The sequence below is a fragment of the Cupressus sempervirens genome, chromosome 5 (genome assembly GCF_028749045.1).
Source record: "Cupressus sempervirens isolate cs-2001-9-10 chromosome 5, ASM2874904v1, whole genome shotgun sequence".
NCBI lineage: Eukaryota > Viridiplantae > Streptophyta > Pinopsida > Cupressales > Cupressaceae > Cupressus > Cupressus sempervirens.
The window spans coordinates 292,877,653-292,898,999 of record NC_143122.1 but is presented as its reverse complement, the minus strand read 5'-3'; the positions used below and the strand labels follow the sequence as shown (position 1 = coordinate 292,898,999).

The 21,347-nt window shown below is 35.8% G+C and overlaps 1 pseudogene; it reads left to right on the top strand.

Moving 5' to 3' along the window:
- The first annotated feature begins 241 nt into the window (after positions 1 to 241).
- Positions 242 to 20,932, top strand: LOC149555726 (photosystem II stability/assembly factor HCF136, chloroplastic pseudogene; annotated as a pseudogene).
- The last annotated feature ends 415 nt before the right edge of the window (positions 20,933 to 21,347 follow it).

The window sequence follows — 21,347 nt, the reverse complement described above, 5'->3', positions numbered from 1 at the left end:
GCTGGGCGAATATGTGGTTCACGAGCTGGAAAGTTTCAAAAAGCAGCAAGGCGCCATGGCGCCAACGGAAAACTCATGAGTTTTCTGTTAGCGACATAACGCCTGGTTGACATGTGGCATGGTCAGGATTAAACAATACCAGAATCTGCCAGGTTGGTGCTTCGAAGGCCAATAGGGAGGTGCCAAGTGTATGAGTTAGAGCATATGTGGTTCACGGGCCCAGCGATTTTCAGAGGGAAGGATGTGCAGAGTACGAGGTGGTTCTGATCGTCAGATTGAGATTGATCTACGATGGGCGCCATCACGCTATGAGGAACTGCTCGAGAGATATCAACAGCGACATAGCGCCTGGGCGCCACGTGTCCCCTCAATAGGGTCAAAGCAGTACGGACCCTCCAGGTTGATGCTTTGTCAGACCAATGATTTCCTGCCAGGGTGGTGCTTCGTTAGGCCAATGAGGACTGCCACGTATGTCAAGTCAGAATACAGATAGATCGTGGGACCAGATCTTCAATGCGGCCAGTGCAGTAAGGGGTTAAGTTCTCCACCGTCAGATCTACAGAGATCAAACGGCAGGCGCCATCGCGCTACGAAAAAGCCGTATGAGATTTACGATAGCAAGTTGGCACCTGGAGGACATGTGTCCTCATGGGTCCAGGTTTGGAGGCGCAGGAAATACAGATAGTTGGCACGTGGCCAGTTCCCATTGATTGATACACTAAGGGGCAGGGGGCAGTATCTATCTTGCTTGTCGTCAGATCAAGGAAAATCGACGAAAGGCGCCATTTCGCCATGGTGAAGTTGCGTGATCTTTACCATAGTGACATGGTGCCCTTTCGCCACGTGTCAGTGGGGCCAGGTCTCGCCAAGGTGCGATCGGGGAGGTGATGCTAGGTGTGCTGACAGCATTTTGTGGGCCTAGAAGTTGAAAAACAAGCACGGAACATGATGAGTCTTCACGATCGTCAGATCAAGGCAGATCAATGGGAGGCGTTGTCTCGCTATGGTGAAATTGTGCGATCTTTACCATAGCGACATAGCATCTTGCTGACACGTGTCTCGCTGGCAGTCGGTGCAATCGTCACGGTCAACGTGGCAGTTAGTTTTGATGTTGCGGCTGGATGGTGGAAAGGTGGCGCAGTTAGGGTGAAACCACTAGGTGCTATGGCACTATCAGGATTTTTTGAAGACTTTTCAATAGTGACATGGTGCCCAGTCAATATTAAGGGTGGTCAAACGTGAAAAAGATGTCCAGAACGGCAGAAGGAAGGAATGTGATTGGCCTGTGTGGCCCAGTTAGCATGTGGAACCATTTGACCTCGCTGCCCCTGCTGATTCATGAACCAAGAAACGAAGGTCATCAATTTTGTTGTGCGATCTGATCTTCATGATCAATCCTGACCTACCCAGAATGAATGCAGAATGAGGAAGAACACTCCACCGTCTCAGTCGATCCATCTACCCAATCAGAACATCGATGGCGCCGTTTTCAGTCCTCTTAGAACACTTGTTGCAAAAAAAAGATCAGATTTTCTTCAGATTTCCATGATTTCCCTCCGCATGACTTAACGACAGGTAGCTGCAGGGTCACTTCAGCTAGAAAAGATCTCAGTTATGTCTGAACTATAAAGGCAAGTTTTGTTTTTTATAAAAGGAGGACCTTCTCTCTGATTTTTTTTCTCTGCTATTGCTCTGCAATTCTAGTGTGAATTCCCCTGTGCCTCTAAACTATCTGATTCTCTACTTATCTCCTTCAACCATTGGTATTAAAGTGCAAGAATTCTTTGCCTATGCCATTGTTTTGTGGAAATCTGTAACCTGCATGACTGTATCTTTGTTGGCCTGTGAATGATATATAAGTGAACTTCTTCCTTATGTCATTCATCTTGGTTTTCTGATCTGTATGTGGTTATTTGATTAAAACAAGTCTGGATGTGTATATCCTTAGTTTCATTCTAGTTCAGTAGTGCACGTATGGGCAGAGATTGGTCCGAACACTCTATTTCGGTGCATCACCTCCTTAGATTAGAACTAGGTAGATTTGCTTTCGCGCTCTCCTTCTCCCTTTTCCTCTCCAAGAGTAGTTGGGTGCACCCTGATAGTAAGAGGAAGCCGGCCTTCTCCGAAGACTCAACCTCATAGTTCAAGTCCCACAGCTTGGAGGTTGTTTCCATGTTTCACTAGGTTGTCCTTGTGCATAGGCCTTGGACAAGGGTGCAAACCTAAGTGACAACAGATACTAGCACATGAAAAATACAACTTGTAGAACCAAGAATGTCTTTGGTTTTAGGTTTTGGTTATAAATTTATAGAGGGGTATTATTTTTTATGCTAATCATTTTCTTAGTTTACCAAAGGATACAAGTGCTAATAGATTTGGTGTATATGAAGAAGCATACAAGCATAAATTTTGATATTAAGAAACCATAAATTTTGAATAAAAAGAAGAAGGTTGGGGAATTTGACAATCAAGTATGGACGTGGTGAAGAAGGAAGTAGTGTTCAACATGAAGTGATAGAAGGAGTAGAGCATCAAGAAGAATAAAATGCATTAGTGTTGCCTTCTACATCAAAAAAGAAGAAGAGAAAAGAGCATGAAGAAAATTATATTGAGACACGGGTAGGCTCTACCAGTAATCCAAGAGACTAAAGATGGTCAAAATAAAGTGGAGGAAGTGGAAATGATGACACTAATTTCTATCAGTAAAGTATAAAAAGAGGTTGAGGAGACACTGAAAAGGAGAGTGACTCAAAAGAGAAAATCGCAACCTCAAGTGTCTAAACAAAGAACTACAAGAGTCAAACAATGACTCCAGTTGTCACCCCAAAAAATCTGCATTAGAGGAAGAAGATGTTGTTTCAAAACAAGAAAATATGAATTGGGGAAAGAGAATAGGAAGGAAACAAGTCAAGATACCAAAGACCCCTACAAAAATGGTTGAGAATATAACTAAAATAGGACTAGATAGAAGAATTAATGCCACCTCTATTGCCAATTTTTTAGAAGAGGATAAAAAGTTGATATAAGACACCATTGTGAATATTTTTCGTAATATAAAAAATATTCAAAAGTTGTTAAAGATAACATGCCTAATGATTTATATGAGACATTATTAGTTGGATGGAACTTAGTGTTTCATAAAGTTGAAGAAATAAGAAAAAAGATACTAAAGAATCTATTGCAAGAATTATTAGAAAATGATGTATGTATATGTATATATATATATGGATAAGTACAAGAAATATTTTAGATCAAAGATATTAACAACTATGGTTCTAGAAGATGAGGATTTTGTGCTAGAATAAGACATCACTTAATTATGGAAGAAAGTTCTACACAAAGAATAGACTCAAGCCTATTTTAAGGTGGGCATATCAACTATTGATGATACATTCATAGTGAGTGAGATAATTAGTAATGCACCAAGTGAAATTCATATTTCTCTAAAAAAAATTTAAACCTATTATTAAGAAATCCACATTAGAACATGTCAAGATGAGTGAGGAGAACAAGCAAATGGAAGTTCCATGACTGGTCACAATTGAGAAGGAAATAGACAAGGTTGACACAATTATCAACACATCTACTGACATAGGCAATAAGGCTAATGAGAAGATTAAAAGGACTAGAAACTATAATTTTGTATTCCTTGAGGTTGAGAAAGCAAGAGGTAAGACCATCGCATAATAATCTCCTCCCAGGATGGGAATTATGGGCATTAACATTGAATTTGTGCTAATGTTTAGAGTAGTAGTTGAAAGTAATTGCCAAGTAGTATTGTGAGAAACTAAAGGCAACCCCTATAACATGGGAGGGTTTTTACAGGATGGAAATGTCCCCTATATCCCCAGAAAATTTCATGTATAAAAAATGGACCCCTGACCATAACCTTTCAACCAAGGCCTCAAAGTTGGATTAGATCATCGTAACATCTTGTTGCAAATGAATTTCAACCTTTTAGTCATCAATATATTCTCTAATAACATATTATTTTTTCAAGTTACTAAGGAACCTAACATTCCAAGAGAGAAAGATCATCTCATAACTTTTTGGTTTAGGTCTAGTGTGATATGCCTTACCTCAACAATATCCCTTGAAATATTTTTCTATTTTATGACCCTTTCTTAGGGGCATCCCACCATTGCCTTAACACCAACATCAATCTTTTTACTCCTGGTTTTCTTCTTGAGAGCCTACCAAACAACCTCCTCTTCTATTGGTAAGTCAAGCACCTTAGGTGATGTAACATGGACAAGAACAACTAGAGAAATCCTACCCAGGAGGAGGACTTGCATTAGAGCCAGATTGGATGCATAATCCTCACTCAAAGATCCAAGTTGAGGTATCAAAACATCCAAATGATGTGGTTTCAAAATACCAATTGGAACTAATTTCTCCATTTGTTGCATGCACATCATTCCATCACCCTTAATGACATATCCAAGTGATATTTATCCATGTTCCAATTTTGTAGAGACCATAAAATTAATTATCAAATTTGGGGTGTTCCAGGAGTTCCCTCCACCATAGTGCTTAGGTTGTAAGCCTTAGTTATAATCACTTAAATAATGGCCTTATTTTTCAACTTGGGCTCCATCAGTCAAGGTGCCCTATAGTTTGTACTTGTGTGGTATTTTGAGTTACAAGTTTGACAAAAGAGGGTGGCATCCTCATAAATAGTAGCTCGAGTCCAATGACTAATTTTTGAATCTAGGATCAAGAAGTTAGGAATAATTTTATTGATAGTGATATTGCCACAAAACCTTGCAAAAAATAGGCCAGAATTCATCAATATTATCATATCTATAGAGATATAATGCCCAAATAAGTCTCCAATTCACCTAAAGACCTGTTCATCCTAAAACTTGAGAGGGAGGCTTAGAAGCCAAACCCATACTATTATCATCCACTTGAGTTCTAAAAAAGGATCAAAGCCAAGTTTCCACTTAGAAAGAGTAAGGAAGTGGATTCCATACAACCAAGATCTTGAAAAGGAGAGATCCTTTTTAGTAGTGAACCAAAAGAGGAAAAGGCCTCCTAGCATTGTAAAGACCACAATGCTACCTTTGAGTTCCCACTAAGAACCCACCCACTTTCTCACCGCATCAATAGTGGATCAAAAGTTATAAAATCTTCCCACAATAGTTAGGTTCAAATCTTTCGTTGTTCTTTCTACAATAGAGTCATGGAGGGGGGTTTTAGTTCCTTCCTTTGTGAGGACAAAATTAGTCAAAAGGGAATCCATACAAATATGGAGTAGCCCTATAAGCATACCTTTCTAGTCAACTCTAGGGGGTTGGGGTGGGGAGTTGGTAGGGACTCCAAAGTACTTATTGCAAAGATTGTAACAGGTTCAACAAGGCCACTAGTAGAAGAATTTGAAGGGATGTCACCTGATGGATAGGAGAGGGTACCCCCTAGCATAATTGCTAGTTTTTTAAAAACCTTGTAGGGTGCAAAGAACACAAAAAAAATTGGAGAGAGAAATGTTGCTCCCAAAGGAGAAATTTGTTAAAAAGGAAGTAAAGCTAAAATATCGGCCTACCAAGGAGAAAATTACAAATGATTTTAATAAAGCTCTGGATAAGGATACTTTTGAGTACCTTAAATATAAATTGGGGATTACCCACCCTCCTTTTCCAAACTAAATGCATTATAGGTATCCATCTTTCTAGGGGCTCAGACAATTACCTATCATTTTTCTCTTAAATTGATGATCATGCTTCTCTCAAAGGGAGTGGTACAAAATAAAAAATTGTGTACCCTCTATCCTTGATGTCAAATGGGGAGAATGGAATTCACAAGGTCATTTTATCTTAGTGGTTTTTTGTATTGTCATCAATGTCTAAAGGGCAGGTTGTTAGCATTATGATTTGTGTTGTCTAATGAGAGTCAAATATGCCATATTTTACACCATATTTTAAACCTACCAATATTCCTTTATATCCATATCTATATACCATTTCCATAAGATTTTACCATTTTATGTTGCACATGCATATATAATATTAAATCAAGAATTTAGATAAAATAGTGAATAAATAATATCATGTTTTGTTTACTAATATTTCTTTCATGTAAAGAATAATATCTTGCAACATGCTTCCAATAATATTTGTTAGGATTAACCAAAAATAGAAATAACAATTGTATGCAAACAATAAATCTAACAGAAGAAAACTCAAAACACAAAAATTTAACATAGTTCACCCAATCCCTGGGCTACATCCCCCAAAAACAAGTCCAATATTATTATTATCTAGTGATTACAATCCGCAATCCCTTATAGCTCAATAACATTGCAAGAAGCTACAATCTCAGCATACATTATGAAATCCCTAATCGTAAGCCATTTTATACAATTTTTTGGTTGCTTACAAAAATTAGGGTTAGAATGTAGTTGCCTTTTACAATAGTAAATTCACTTTGGCTTTAGGGGTGACCTCACACTATACTGTGATAATGAGCACCCCTGGGGCATGCCCCTTGACCCCGTCTTGGGGGTGCTGCCCCCAAATGCCCTAGTAATAATCTAGGGGAAATTGTGTTGAATAAAGTGAGAGAAATTAACCTCTAAGTCTAATTAGGCTCCACATCACAACAATATTTTGTGTAGTCCAACTTTCTTGTCATTTCCAAGTAGATTTTTTCTACACTGGTTTAATTCACTATTTTTTCCAATGATATGGACTAATGCATAGTCAAAAGGTGTCAAAATACACATAAATTTTTAGTTGATATTTTAAATGTTGATTCACTATTAGTAGAAGAATACCTCCAATCTTTATTTCATGATCTATTAGCCATAACTATTGTCATGCTAAGTGAAATATACATAAGATAATTATGGAAGAGATTGTGATAAATGTGCCAACTATTTACAAGAATTTTTATTTTTTAAAATTCCATATAGAAATATGCGTAAGCTAATGATGACGAATCCTAAAAGTCCATGACATGGGTTTTATTAATAATGGGCCCTATTACAATTTCTCAAAGGCAAATCTAAATAAAATGAACCATTTAGAAGTTTCCAGTAGTTCTCTAAATATAATAATTTCTAATTTACTATTGTGGTCAAGAGTCCACATTTTTTTGCAACAAGTAATGGCTCTATTCATGAGAAAAAATATTCATTAGACCTCCCATAAATTATTTTTTTGTAGTATATGATGTAACATTCTAAAGTATAAATCAGCTTATATATTAAATCAATTTCTATATAATAATTTTTAAATTTTTAAATTCTTATTGGCTGATGTCAATTTTTGTGGGGATATAATTGATTTCCTATCATGAAAAATTAGGGGAAAAAGTCTCTCAAAAGTTCCTCTATACTCTACCATTATCATTGGATATAGTTGTAGATAGGTGTCAGTGTTCTCACCTCCAATTGTCGGTAATCCTTGTAGTTCCTAAAAGAGGCAACTATCGCAATCATTGAGCCTCTATTTTTTACTTTGACTTTGTCAACCAACCAATCAGCATAAATATTAATTTTTATTACCAACATTACCAACTAAACATTAAAGTTGTATATAAATATATTTTTTTAATATTGAAAATATAATATATTTGATTTTTCATTGGACGAAGTAAGGAGAAAAATATTTTTGTTTAGAAAAAATACAAAATTTTCTTAACATTATAAGAGTAAAAAAAATGGAAAACTCAGAGAATTTTGGAAACTTCTAGTTGTCGTGTTCTCTTTCTCCTTTTCTCAAGTTTGGTCTCGTAAAGGTTCTAAAATGGCAGCCATCTGCCCTTTGTTCCTGCTTCTCACCATCGTTGGAAAAAATCATGTGCCACCCAATACCTTCGACGACATGTTGGCTGAAAAATGGGCGAAGAATACTGTTCACATAGACATCCCTTATGGAGAGGAGGCAGAGAGGAATCTGCTCCAATGAAATGAACCATTATGTATGAGCTACAGCTATGACAGGGACACCAGCTGGATGTTTTAGAAGATCGGGGTAGCCTTTGAGCATGATACAAAGTTTCCTGTGCAGATAAACTTCTTCCACGAAGATAGGTGTTCGTCAGATGGATAGAAACCCCAATCAGCCATTGCCAAATTCTATAAATGTAGACACATGCCCTCTGTTTCATAGTATTTCACCCAGATGACGAGGATTGTATCACTGAGGTTTATGATGAGATCTGTGACAAGGCACAAGCATTGAAGACTTAAATGTTGGAAACCCTAACCTACTGCTCCCTCCAAATCTAAATCATTTTTCAAATATTTGCATTACGTTTTGGTGTCAGACCGTTTCCAATGTTTTCAGGTATTTTGGAGCTTTATCTTTGCTGTCTATCACAGCTTCTGCCATGGCTTCCCTCTTTTTGATTCTTCACCCACATAATAATTTGTAAGGGAATTTGAAATTCTATTATTTTTGTTAGAAATTATAATTATAAAATATTTTAAACTACAAATTCAACATAGATTATAAAATAGAAGCATCATTGATATACAAATATAGTAAAAAGTCAATTAAATCATATTACTATTTTTTGGTGTCAATTATCAATTCTAATAAAAAACTAATATACAAACTATTTTTATGGACCAATTATACCTAAAATATCTAGATGTACATTATTATATATTTAATATTTTCTTCTATGTTTCTAATTATTTTCTTTATAATTGTAATTGCAACTCAACTAAAATGAATTTAGCAAAATAAAATAAAAATAAAAAATGGTAAAATATCATTTGACTTTTTCTTCTACTAAGCTTTTTCTTTTTGCCAGCCAAAATTTCATACTACTAAAGACGTCTTATAAAAATCTTCCAATTCTAGTTCACTTATAGATAAGTGCACATGCCAATAGTGGCATGTTGTGATGGTTAAGTTGTTGTTTTTGTTATCCTTGCCATCAAGGTTCAAATCTCATGGGGATGAGGTCTCCCGTTTGTGGCCTCACTGGTTCATAGCTCCAAGTCAAAGCGTTTACCCCTCTTTCAAAAAAAAAAAAAAAAAAAAAAAGATAAATGCACACAAAATAATTTTTCAAACAATTGCTAATACCTAGAACCCCACAATGATCCCAAAAGGTAGGGACTCTAGCTCATAAAGAGCTCTTGTTTATAAAAGATTCACTATGTTTGGGAACTTGTGGTATAAATGGTTATAAAGCTAGATAAGAATATAACAATTATCATCTCTAACTATTTCTGTGTTATTACAACAAATTTGTAATATGTGGCTAGCAAAAGGAATTGCACGTAATTTGTTATATTGTGATCTTTTTTGGTTGCAAGAAAATAAATTATTCTCTTCTCCTTCAATTAGTTTTGGTTTGCTATAAACATGATCATTATACATGGTTTTTTTTTTACCTTAAAGGGAAGGTTATATGTATGTGGACTTGAACTAAAACTACAAAATTTTGTAGCTGGATTTTGCACAAACTTTATAATATTTTTGAATGAATAGATATGGATATCCTAATTGAAGCAACATGGAAAGACATTTATTTCCCTCGCTGGGCATATTAAGAAGGCAAGATCCACATATCTAGATGATTGGTGATTTATTTTAGAATATCTATGTGCCTTTTTTCTATGTGTTATGATTTTAATTGATCATCATAATATACATAATTCTTCTCGATTCTTAATGTATTTGAGGTCTAATTATGAATTTAGATTTGTGTGATTTTTTATTTATTTTTATGAGATTATATTATAGATTAAATTATCATACTTTATGTTTCTTTCTAGTTTTTTTATTAGTTTTCTTTAAAGTTGTGATTCAATTTCAATTCCTTTCATTACTTAGTGACAATTCATGTCACCATTTTTATTTTGGTTTTTTGTAAGTTTATTTTCATCTGTTCTAGTTACATTCATCCCAACTTGGGTTGTTCTCTTCATCCTTGAATAGACAACCACTATAACTTTCACCAGTCTATGACCTCAGGTTAACATTAGATGCAAGATGAAATGGCTATTAAATCTTATCAATTATTCTTAACGTTGGAACTGCAATTTATCTCTACATTATCATTGATTTCAAGCTTTGGTGTGACATTGATGTCAACTTGCTAAGGATGGAAGGTTTATGAAATTGAGAGGAATGTTGTTAATTGATTGGTGAATAAGATTTGAAGACTAGATGACTGAGGTTGTTGAGATTACAATGTTAATTGATAATAATAAAAAAATTTAAGACTAGATGTTAAGGTCTCTAAGGCTATGAAATTAATTGGTGGAGAAAATTTTATGAATAATAGATTAGGAAGTTTGTAGGTTACTGAGAAGATAAGAAGTGTCACAAGAAAAACATGCATATAAGAGTATTTGAAGACTTTATATGATAATCATTTGCATTCGTCCACATGAGATGATGGCTACTTATGGACATGGGTTTAATAAATAGTTATTATGAATAGTGCACTATCATGTGTTCATGTCCCTAATTGACTCTTTGGCAAAGATATAATTTGGTGTTTGACTAACCAATAAGGTTGGTTATCAGGAAAGATTGGACAAGCTTAGAGAATATCTTGTATTTATTTGCAATGCAATTTGTTGCCAGACTTTAAGTCTATTCCTTTTGAGCTACTAGTTTGATGGTTTTCATTGTAATAATGTTTAGTTGCTTGTCTAGACAGCCCCTAGGTAGCTCTCTTCTCATCAAAATTCCTAAGGCTCTCACTTTGGGTCCTTTATGGATTTCCCTTGCTCCACTTCCTCTTATACCTCCATGCAAGATTCTTGTCATCCCAATGCATTAAGGTCTTAGGTGATCTTGATATGGATGGGATGTTGTTTGAGAGTCTGGCTAGTGAGAAGAGAGTCTTACTTATTTCTATGATTCTATTCCTACATTAGCAAGCATGTTTCCCATGGATTGAACATTCAGCTAGCTATCTACCTTTGGTGAACTTCATCGAGCAAGAATCCAAAGAATAGAATTATGATAGCATCTCCAGATATACACCTGCTCATTTTACAGTGGAAAGACCAAGAGAAATAAAGGCATAGAGCTAAGAAACTCTCAAATTAAAATTATGAGGTCAGAATTCATTTATGTGCAGAAAGATGGGGCTTCATGTTTTCAATTGCTCATCCACTAGAATCAAACATCTTCTATTATGTTCCCAAAGCTAAGAAAGCCCTCACTCCATTCAAAATATTTCATGCATTAAGTGGGACCCAGGTTTAGTGTTGTAGAGAAGTAAATCTGGGCCCTTGATATGCATCACTAAGATGATTAATCCACAATCAACAATTCATTTCAAAAACATATAAGGTAAATAGCCAAATCAAAGGAAAATGCTTCAAAATGTTTCTCTCTTCAAAAAATGAAGGTCTCAATGGTGCTTTTACATCTTTCAAAAATTTCCAAAGCTACTTCTTCAGAGGACAAGAAAAGTGAAGAACTATGCAAGTATAACATAAGGAGATTCTGCAAAGATGCCACAAAGAGGCTTCTGGTGAAGTCATTCATAAAGGTACATCCTTGATATAAAAGAAATCAAGTGCTAAAATGCTCAATGTAGAGAATCCATTCTATGGCTTCCTAAATTAGGTTGTGAATTCAAGAAAAGAAGCCTTGTGTGGAAAACCAAGAAATAAAGTGCTCAAGGTATCAAAGGAGTATTTCTCACACTACAATCCCAAATCAAAGAAGAAGACAAGCTTGCGAAAAGATAGGTCTACACTTTGTCCTCTGCATATAAAGAATTTTTGTGTAAGCCTTTGTTCCAGATTCTAAAGTAAATAGGGGAGTTCCCACTAAATCTAATTCAATTGGTTTGGTAGGTGGCTAATCTCACTACTATATGACTTTTAAGTAAGTAAGGTGATTATCAGATTTATAAATCGTCATATGGGTAGAAGTAGAAAGTTTTAAATAGCCTTTGACTATCAAATTTATTATAAATCCTACCGTTATGACCATTGGTTGTTATTAATTTCATTCATGTGGTGCCAATGTTCAAATTTCTCCATCTATGTGATTGGATTTGTCTCAAACTTATTTCCTCATTGTTTTAACGGTTATTTATCAAGCATTTTTTCCCCTCTATGAAATTGTAAGCAAATGGTAGATCATCTAATTGGCTTGGAAAGTGAAATGGAAAACCTTACAGATACTTCCTTCAAATTTTATGATTTAGGAAATCTCCACAGAAGGCTTAATTCTTAGCCTATTCACCCAATAACCCAAAAATTGAAGGAAAGGTGGATTGGTTGAAGCTGTCGAATTCTCGATGGTCATAAAAGCACTAGAACTAGTAAAAGAGTGTATCGAGAGATATAAACTAGAGACAAAGCAAATATTGCTACCTGATTAGTCTATTCTCCTCTCTATAAATAAGGCCTTGATGCAATCTATATTTAGTATACTAGTGAAGGAAGAATAGTATGACATCGACTTCTCATTCTATGCATCAATGTTCAACAAAAAGAAAATTATGAGAACTGAAGATATGCAAATAACCCGGTTCTAGACACCCCATTCCAAAAAGAGTAAAATTCCAAGAACTCATTTTGGAACCAATTTGAAAAGAGAGATTGTTGACATCTTGGCATTATTGCTAAGACTAAAAGGAAAGGAGGAAATCTTAGATTTCATTAAGCATCATTACTTCTTGGTGTGAGCCATATGTGCTAAAGGACTGCAGGTTGATTGGGCCCAGATCATATGCGATGAGCTTGCCTCATGGTTAAATTCATCTAAGGAATTCAAGAAATTCTACATGTCTTCATATTTAATATATGCCTTAGCCACACATCACCTTTAGCTAGGTCTTCCTATTATCAAAGACTATGATAAGAATACAAGAGTGTATGAGATCTACCCCCACCTTCATCTGCAAAGGAGCTTCAAAGAGTATGTGAAATTTAACAATGCCTTCATGATGAGATCGTGTCGAGAATTGCAAGGTTGTCCCAAAAAAAGGTTCTCACCTAAAGCTATTTCAGCTATAGGCTAGTTTAGATGTTGTTTCATCCAATTCTCGACCTTCTCCTACCCGACGATTGATGCATTTGATGGTTTCCTAAAAAGGCTTCCTAGGTATTCAAGCTTGTTCTTGTTGAATTATGTTGAAAAAGACTAGAAGTGAACACCTTGTGTTCCAATGTGAAAAGGATAGCTAGGAATTCATTTCCAATAGTGGTTGGACCTTTCTCATGTGCTTCTAGATCTGATGCCCAGAATCTAGTTAAAAGTTTTGAGAACAAAATCAAATTGGTTGATTATGAGGTGATAAGACCCTAGTATGACCCAATGAACTTTGTAACATGTTTTGGATATAGAAGACTATTGGGTCAGATGCTATGATGAATACCAGATCAGGGAGAGGTATTGGTCCATGCTAACAATTGATGAAATTAAAATGTATAATGACATTGTTGATGTTTCTGATCTTGTAAATGATGGCTCCTACATGCATCCCTCATTCTATGAGAAAATCAAGAAGACTCCCATTGTGTCAACTCTACTTGAAGGTCCCACTATGGACACAATGGAGGTCTTAATGCATGGGATCATCAAAAGGATAGATAAGTGGGTGGAATGGACCAAAGAATGGAAGAAAAGAATGGGAAGTACATGCTCCACTAGTGGAGTAGCTTCCAAAATAGCTTAGTCAACTATAGCTACTACCATGACAATTGCTACCTCAACATCAATAGATCTAGTCTAGTTTGTCTGTGGAGGGGGAGATTAACCTTCTAAAAAGAATGTCCAGATTACTCCAACTTGTGGAGGAGGATCTCTACCAAACACAGGAAAGGTTGGGGGCAATGAGAAGAACAAAGAGAAGGAGTAGGATAAATTAGTGGCCAAGCCTTCCTCCCCTATGTAACTCATCAACTTGGACGATGATAAAAATCCCCTGGATGGTCAAGAGCAAGATGCATCTTAGCAAGGTGATACTCTAGCCCTCTCAGTTACCAATGTAACTGCATTCTCTACTACTACTCAAAGTAAGGAAACATCCCCAGTGGCAAGAGAGCTCTTCCATCCTACAACTCTTTAGTCAACAATCAATGTCCTTTCAACTGAGTCATGGTCAGAAGAGACTATTGATAGAAAGAAGCAAAGATGTGAGGAATTTTCCCCATCCAAAGACCTCATCACATAAGAAAATTTGGTTCAACCACAATCAAAGAAGATGAAGAAGTAGAAGAATGTCATAGCATTGACTACTAATTCTTCTACTAGTCATATATAAATGGAGATAACAAAACCTCAAAAGGAGGGTAAGTTTCATGAGATAACTGATAATGATTTCCAAATCAGGATTGTTGAAATTGGTATTCATGTGCATGATTCCATGATCAACATATGGAAACTAACCAATGAGAAGATCAAAGATCGCCTAGAAGAGTTAAGGGAAGAGAAAGAGATAATCAAGGCCTCAAATAAGGAACTGATGGATTATATCAGAGCTACACTTGGAAGCACCTCTACAAGTACATTTGACCCAAGTGCAAAGGAAAACAAGAAACTACTATTGAAGTTACAACAGGAGAGGCAATTCAGTCAAGTTGCTCATGCATGGATTGATCAAATGAAGGCCCAAGGTTTCCCTCTCATTGAGAACCTTGGAGTTGTACTATTAGACATTGACAAGTTGAGGGAAGTAGTGTCTAGTTATCAAACTACAATGCACAAAGCATCAAAGAATTTGACAAAGCAATTGGCCTTGTTGCAAGAGGTAATTTGATATGAAAATGAACATTGCCATGACCCATCGGATTCTCAAAATAGCCCAAGAACCATTGATTCATTGGAAGTGATCATTGGAATTCATAGTGGAGAGCACGGTAAGATCTAAAAATGAGCTAAAGGATGTGCATGATTTATTGCAGAAAGTTATGGAAAAGATATTTGAACATCTAAAGGTATTGCATACTGAATCATATGTTACTAGTAATGGTCATTTGGTTGACATCGAGTGAATGAAAGCCAAGTTCCTAGCATTTTTAGAAGAAGCCACTGATCCATCCAACTTCCAAATGTCAAATATCCAGGAGCTATCATCGACAGACTCCATCCTAAGGTGTGCTTAAAAAAAGCTCCAATCGAGGATCGCCAAAGTTGAAGAGTTGACAAAGATGCATGATTACTAGATGATTTGAACTGATAATATTATCATCCCAAGAGTCAATGAACTAAATAATTTAATTGATGCAATGAGAGCATATAAAGCTAAGGTTGTGACTCTAAAGCAAATTTGATGCTCTGATACTCTCTTTGACAAGTGTCACCTCTTCTCTTTCTCAAATTCTACTATTGTAGTCATTTTTGGTGTTCTCCTAATATGCTTAAGACTCCATAGCAGATAATGACTCAGTCATATCCTATTTTGAGTATCCATTTATTTAGAGATTCTCTACAATGTAATCATAAAATGTAACTAGCCATCCCTAAGAGGCTTATAAATGTAACTTTTTGAGAAATTAATAAGATCGGCAAATTATTTTGTGGGCAAACCCCTATAGCTGGGACTACTATGTGTAGCTCTAAGTCTACATTCTTATTTTTCTTTTCATTTAGTTTTTTTATGTTACTTTGGATGAAATGTGTTGTAAATGAAAATAGAAATATTTCAAATAAATTTGGTTTTGTTTCTTTCATTTCAATAGAGTGTAAGCTTTAGTTCTTCGCTACAGTATTACTTTATTCCCTATTTTGTACGTGTTAGTTCATATGCATTTCATTGTTGTATGAGAAGTTTGGAATTTGATTAATGAAGCAATTAGGTAGGAAATAATTTGGGTATTTTCAAATCTCAGTCACTTGAACAATCTGGGCATTGTAAAGTTAATCATTCTTTCTCCTCTCATGCAGTGGTAGATAATCTTGGATTGTTACAATCTTGCATTCATAAGTAGAATAGATTGAATTTTAGGTGTTAAATCTTAAATCATCTAGATTGTTTGAGATGTAAAGGAATCTGGTTATACCTCTTTTTCTCTCTAGTTAAGATCATACCCCAAAATCTAAAACAAATTCATTGCAAATATTTGCATCATAAAGGAGTCGTACCTTTCAATTTGGGGATCTTTGATAGATCACTATATTGACCCTTTATGTCATTAACTATTTTGTTTTCCATCGCTATTAGGAACATTAAGAGTCAAGGAACAAACCAATAAATTAAGGAAGACAAACTATTAACCAATAGTTTTAGGCGACTATACTGGGGACTTACTTTTTAGAATCTCTAAGTCACATCTTTCCTAGTATCAAAAGATAAAATCTTGTGCCTTCTCCTTACTATCTAAATTTCTTCAGTAATTATATTTATGACTTTGCTAGAGTAACTTCTAATTCCATCCTTGTTGGCACTTACATTCATCGAGTTGTGCCTATTAACCCATGAGGCAAAATGGTGTTTCCTCATGAAGGTCAAATCTTAGTAATTCAGCCTAACCTTCACTTCCAAGATGAACAAAAAGATATAATAAATCATTTGAATAAACTCATCTAGAGAAATAGAAAATCCCTTGATGATTACAGAAGAGTCATCTTTGCATTAGAAAGAGAAGAAGATAGTGTTGAGTATTGGGAAGGTGTGTTGCAGTAGAGAAGGTTGAGACAAGCACACCCATTATGAATAAAATTAGTTCACCCTAGATCCCAAGTTTACTAGGAGTGTTTGTGATAAAGGAAAAATTGATCTAGTATTTGAAGAATTAAAAAAGGTTGACTTCCTAATATTAGAAGATCCTTTGAGAAGAGGAAGAGCTTTCTCAATGGACCCAATGTTTCAAGGTATCTGTGGAGCTCTTTTTCTGCTACCCCATCCTGTTTCTCAGAGATGTAGTCATTCCTCTTCTCCTCTTATCTTTCACACTCAAAATCCATTGTTGTGCAATACTTTCACCTTACACAGAGTCGTAGCCTCAAGTATCGTTACCTTTCAGCCAATACCAATAATTCTTCCTACATCAATGGTTGTGTCATGGGGTAATGCTATTGGTCCCCTATGACTTGGTGCTAACAATGACTTACCAAGGGTTTCCCAAAAGAACTTCCCCAAATTCAATGGCAATGGGAAGGTCTCTTCTGATGATAAAATTGATGCTTTCTTTGCACCATTTAGCATTGTTTGTCCTCAACATGAGGATCTAGCTATAAGAATGTTCGTAGAGACTCTAGTTGAAAATGTAGCCAACTGTTTCCAACATCTTCTTGTGGGATGTATTATAACCTAGGATGACATGAAAATTTGATTTTAGGCACATTATAAAAGCACATAAGATGAAAATACTCTATTATCTTAGCTCACTCAAGTTAAGAAGGAACCTAGTGTCCCTATGAGAGACTTCATCACAAGCAAGTTGGTCAACTAGATTCCTGTTACAAGTAGGCCAACTGCAGATAATTAGAAGATGTTCTTCATTAGTTCTATGCCTCTATATATAATTTTTCAAATTAGAAGAGTGCATGTAGCTAATCTAAAATTTGCTCAGGCTTTGGAAATAGAATTATTAGATGATCTAATAATAGCTAGAAAATAGAAAAGTGAGCTTCAGAGTGGAAATTTCAGCAAATTTTGCTACTAGTACAACCAACAACAAAGAAGAAATGCTTCAAAAATTATCAAATGAGATGATTTCCATGAAAAGAAAATGGGTAAAATAATTCCTTCATTCTAGCAACCTTACCAAGATATCTACAGAAAGCAACATGAATGGAAACCCTTACACTTACCACCTGCTCAACAAAAGCTTACTATTGAGGCAGCTCCTAAGAAGCAAAGCATGTGCAAGTTTCACTTAAGAGTGGATCATGATAGTGACTCTTGTCTAGAAATGAATAGATACAAGCAGCTCAATGCAAGTAATGAGCTAACAGTAGAATATCCTAAAAGTGAAGATGATTCTACTCCCCTTGGTGACTTTGGAACATTTTTCTTGGAGTATAAATCAAATTTGGAGATAGGAGGTGATTGTTTTACCACCTTGGATGGAGTACAAATGACTATAGCAATGAGAAGTCAAAGAAATAAAAATTTGATGAGCTCAGTTCTTGCACAAAACATTGCTCTTGCTTCTTCACCATCCATGGCTAGCACATCTAGCCCCTCTACTTTGAGGAGAGAACAAGGAAAAATAAAGCCAAGTGGTAAGTTTCATCCCTCATTTGATATCATTAAATAGTACAAGGATACTTGTATTCAATTTTCTCCCCTAGATTACTTGAAAACTCACCTATTGAATTGCAAAAACTAGTAGATTATTGCAAAGGTGAAGCTAGTGGTAAAACTCATCTTAATGTTAATACTACTATTAGCGATGAGCAATTGTATACCAGTATCAGTCCCCTAGCTAATGAAGAACCAATCCTACCCATGCTATTCAAAGAAGCTAAGTAGTCCTTGGTTCTATCTACCTCTCCTGGCTAAAAACTCAATCCATTCTATGTGTCCTTGTATGTAAATGGTCACAAGTTGAGTAATTGCATAATTGACTCAGGAGCCTCAGATAATGTTATGCCTTCAACTATTGACCATGTCTTAGTTTTACCTTTAACTAAGACCTTTAGGTATTGTTAAAACATAGATACAAAACAAGTTCCCCTATTAGGTCAAGTGAAGGATGCCCAAGTGGCCTTAGCTGCACACCCAGCAAAGAGAATGAAATTGACCATCCTTGTGGAGAATGAAATGGTACTAACTAGGATTTTTTGCAAGGATATGGGAGGGGAGATTAAGCTAGATTTGTCTCATGTTATTATCCCTATTGGCAATAAAAAGATCATGCTACAAGCTAGAACCCAAGGAGAAAGCTAAATTTATCATGATGAAATCTGATGGTCCCGTAGTCTGATGGTCCCATAGCCCAAATCTTGTATCAAGAAATGGAGTTTGGGAACTGTTACTTAATTTTTGCACATTTGTAAAAATGTAAGCATGCATGCAATGAAAGTATAGAATTTCTTTTTCATTTCATTTAAACAAATAGAAATGTCCTTGTATTTATTTACTTTCAAATATACATTGATGTTTTCAAATAATGAAATGAAATGATATGCTGAAAAGAAATGATCTCACACAAGCCGGTAGTATAGCTCACTATATTACATTTCTTTCATAAGGAAATACATGAACAAATACGTATGAACAAAATAAATAAAGAGTAGAGATAACCAGTCATTGCCTGTTGCTCTGACTGGTTATGAACTCTCTCCCTGGCGCACTCCAAGCTCCACACTCTCCAACAACTGCAAAAAACATGGAAACAATTGATGTTAAATCCCAAAGGATCTAAGCAATGACTAATTATCTCTACAATGACATATTCTATCTGTTGATGCATTTCAAATGGAAAATAAGTTGGAAGAAAGAAGCAAAAGTCATTGTGAGTGTCACGAGCCCGTGCTCAAACCTCACATGATAATATGCTACAGCAAACAAATAATGATTGCTAATCATAAATTACAAATATGTGTACTACTGCAAGAAAGTATGAGAGATAACTAAAGGAAAATACTTCTTCAAGCTATATTTCATGCTACACTAAGAATTTCATTTGCAAATGTAAGACGTGCTATTGGTTAATATATCTATGCTAGTACAGGAACAAAATGCAGATGTAGGATGAACTGCAAACAAATGATATCAGCGGATCAAATAATTCATCCAAATGCAAATGAAAGTATAGAAGATATAGAAATGTCTATGGTCTTAATCAAATACTAATTATTGCAATGAAAAGAAAAGAACTAGATGAGTGAGCATGCTACAAGGAAATTAGCTAGCAAAGATTATATGGAAAGAGAGGAAATGCCAGGCAACAAGAAGTCAATGAAACATCAGTATGAGATGACCATGGAGACAATTAGGAGTCTTTGCAAGAGGCATGTTTTTAAAGGTTGACTGAAAAGCACAAGCTCAGAATATATAAAGACAAGCATATTAAATACAGATCATAGAAAAATGGTTTACGAGTGTCACGAGCCCGTGCTCGAACCAGTAAATAATATGCTACAGGAGGGGCTTAGTGCATCAAGAATGTATTGGTAACTTGATCCATTTATTCACCGACAAAGTGGGCACGAGTTTTGAATAACAAGCCATAGATCAATGCATGAAACATAGTAATAATGGTTGCAAGGATAACTGAACAGCCAGACTTTATCCTCATCTACAACATCCTACCAACAAATTGGGCTTTCTTCTTGGTACAAGACAAATTCTGTTGGAAACAAAGGATGGGGGTTTTTCTTGGTTTCCACGATCAATCCCTTCAGCAAAAGATGAGGATTTCAATTATAGATTTAACTCCATAAGCTTTAAGGGAAAGGGGGGTTGGATTGTTGGAAAGCCAACCATTTTACTTCATAATTTTGATTCTGGAGAAAGCTGGGAGTGTGTACCTTTAATTTCTCAGCTTCCTGGGGACCTAGTATATATTCAAGTGACTGGTGAAAATAGTGCAGAGATGGTCACCAATGAAGGAACCATTTTGATAACTTCAAATAAAGGCTACAACTGGAAGGCTTCTATACAAGAAACAGTTTCTAGTACTTTAAACCATACAGTCTCAAGTGGCATTAGTGGTGCAAGTTACTACATAGGAACATTCAACACGGTTAATCGTTCTCCCAATGGTAATTATGTGGCTATTTCTAGTCACGAGAATTTTTATTTAACCTGGGAGCCGGAGTAGCCATATTGGATCCCACACAACAGAACTAGTGCTTGCAAGATACAGAACATGGGTTGGCATGCTGATGGTGGACTATGGCTTGTTGTTCATGGTGGTGGTCTCTACCTTAGTAGAGGCACTAGGATCACTGAAGAGTTTGATGAAGTACAAGTTTCTAGCCGGGGATTTGGAATTCTTAATGTTGGATATCACTCAAAGGATGAAGCTTGGGTAGCTAGAGGTAGTGGCATTTTGTTGAGGACATTGATGGTGATGGTTCCAATGGGGGAAAACTTGTAGATAATAGGGAAGAGAAAAAAAAAAACAAATAGAAGAAGTCTAAGAAGTCAAAGGTGACTCTGACTGAAGCATTGATGGACAAAGATCCCATAGAGCATAAGAGGAAAGCCATTAGTATTGACAACTCTCTCCTTGATATAGCTAAAACTGACATCAATCAGTCTATGATGTATGATTCACTTTCTAGAAAAATAAGAAATTCATTTTCTTTGTCAATGTTTAAGAAAGAGCAAGCTAAAGTAATTGTTGACCGAGCAAAGTCCTTTTGTCATGTAAGAGGTCATCTGAAGCAAAAGAACCCTATCTGAAGGAAAACAAATACAGCCACGAAACCCCAGCGCTATAAGTTTCAAAGATAAAGTTTTCCTGCAACTAAGAAACTTCCAATAGTATCTCTCATAGCGGCATCCAGAAT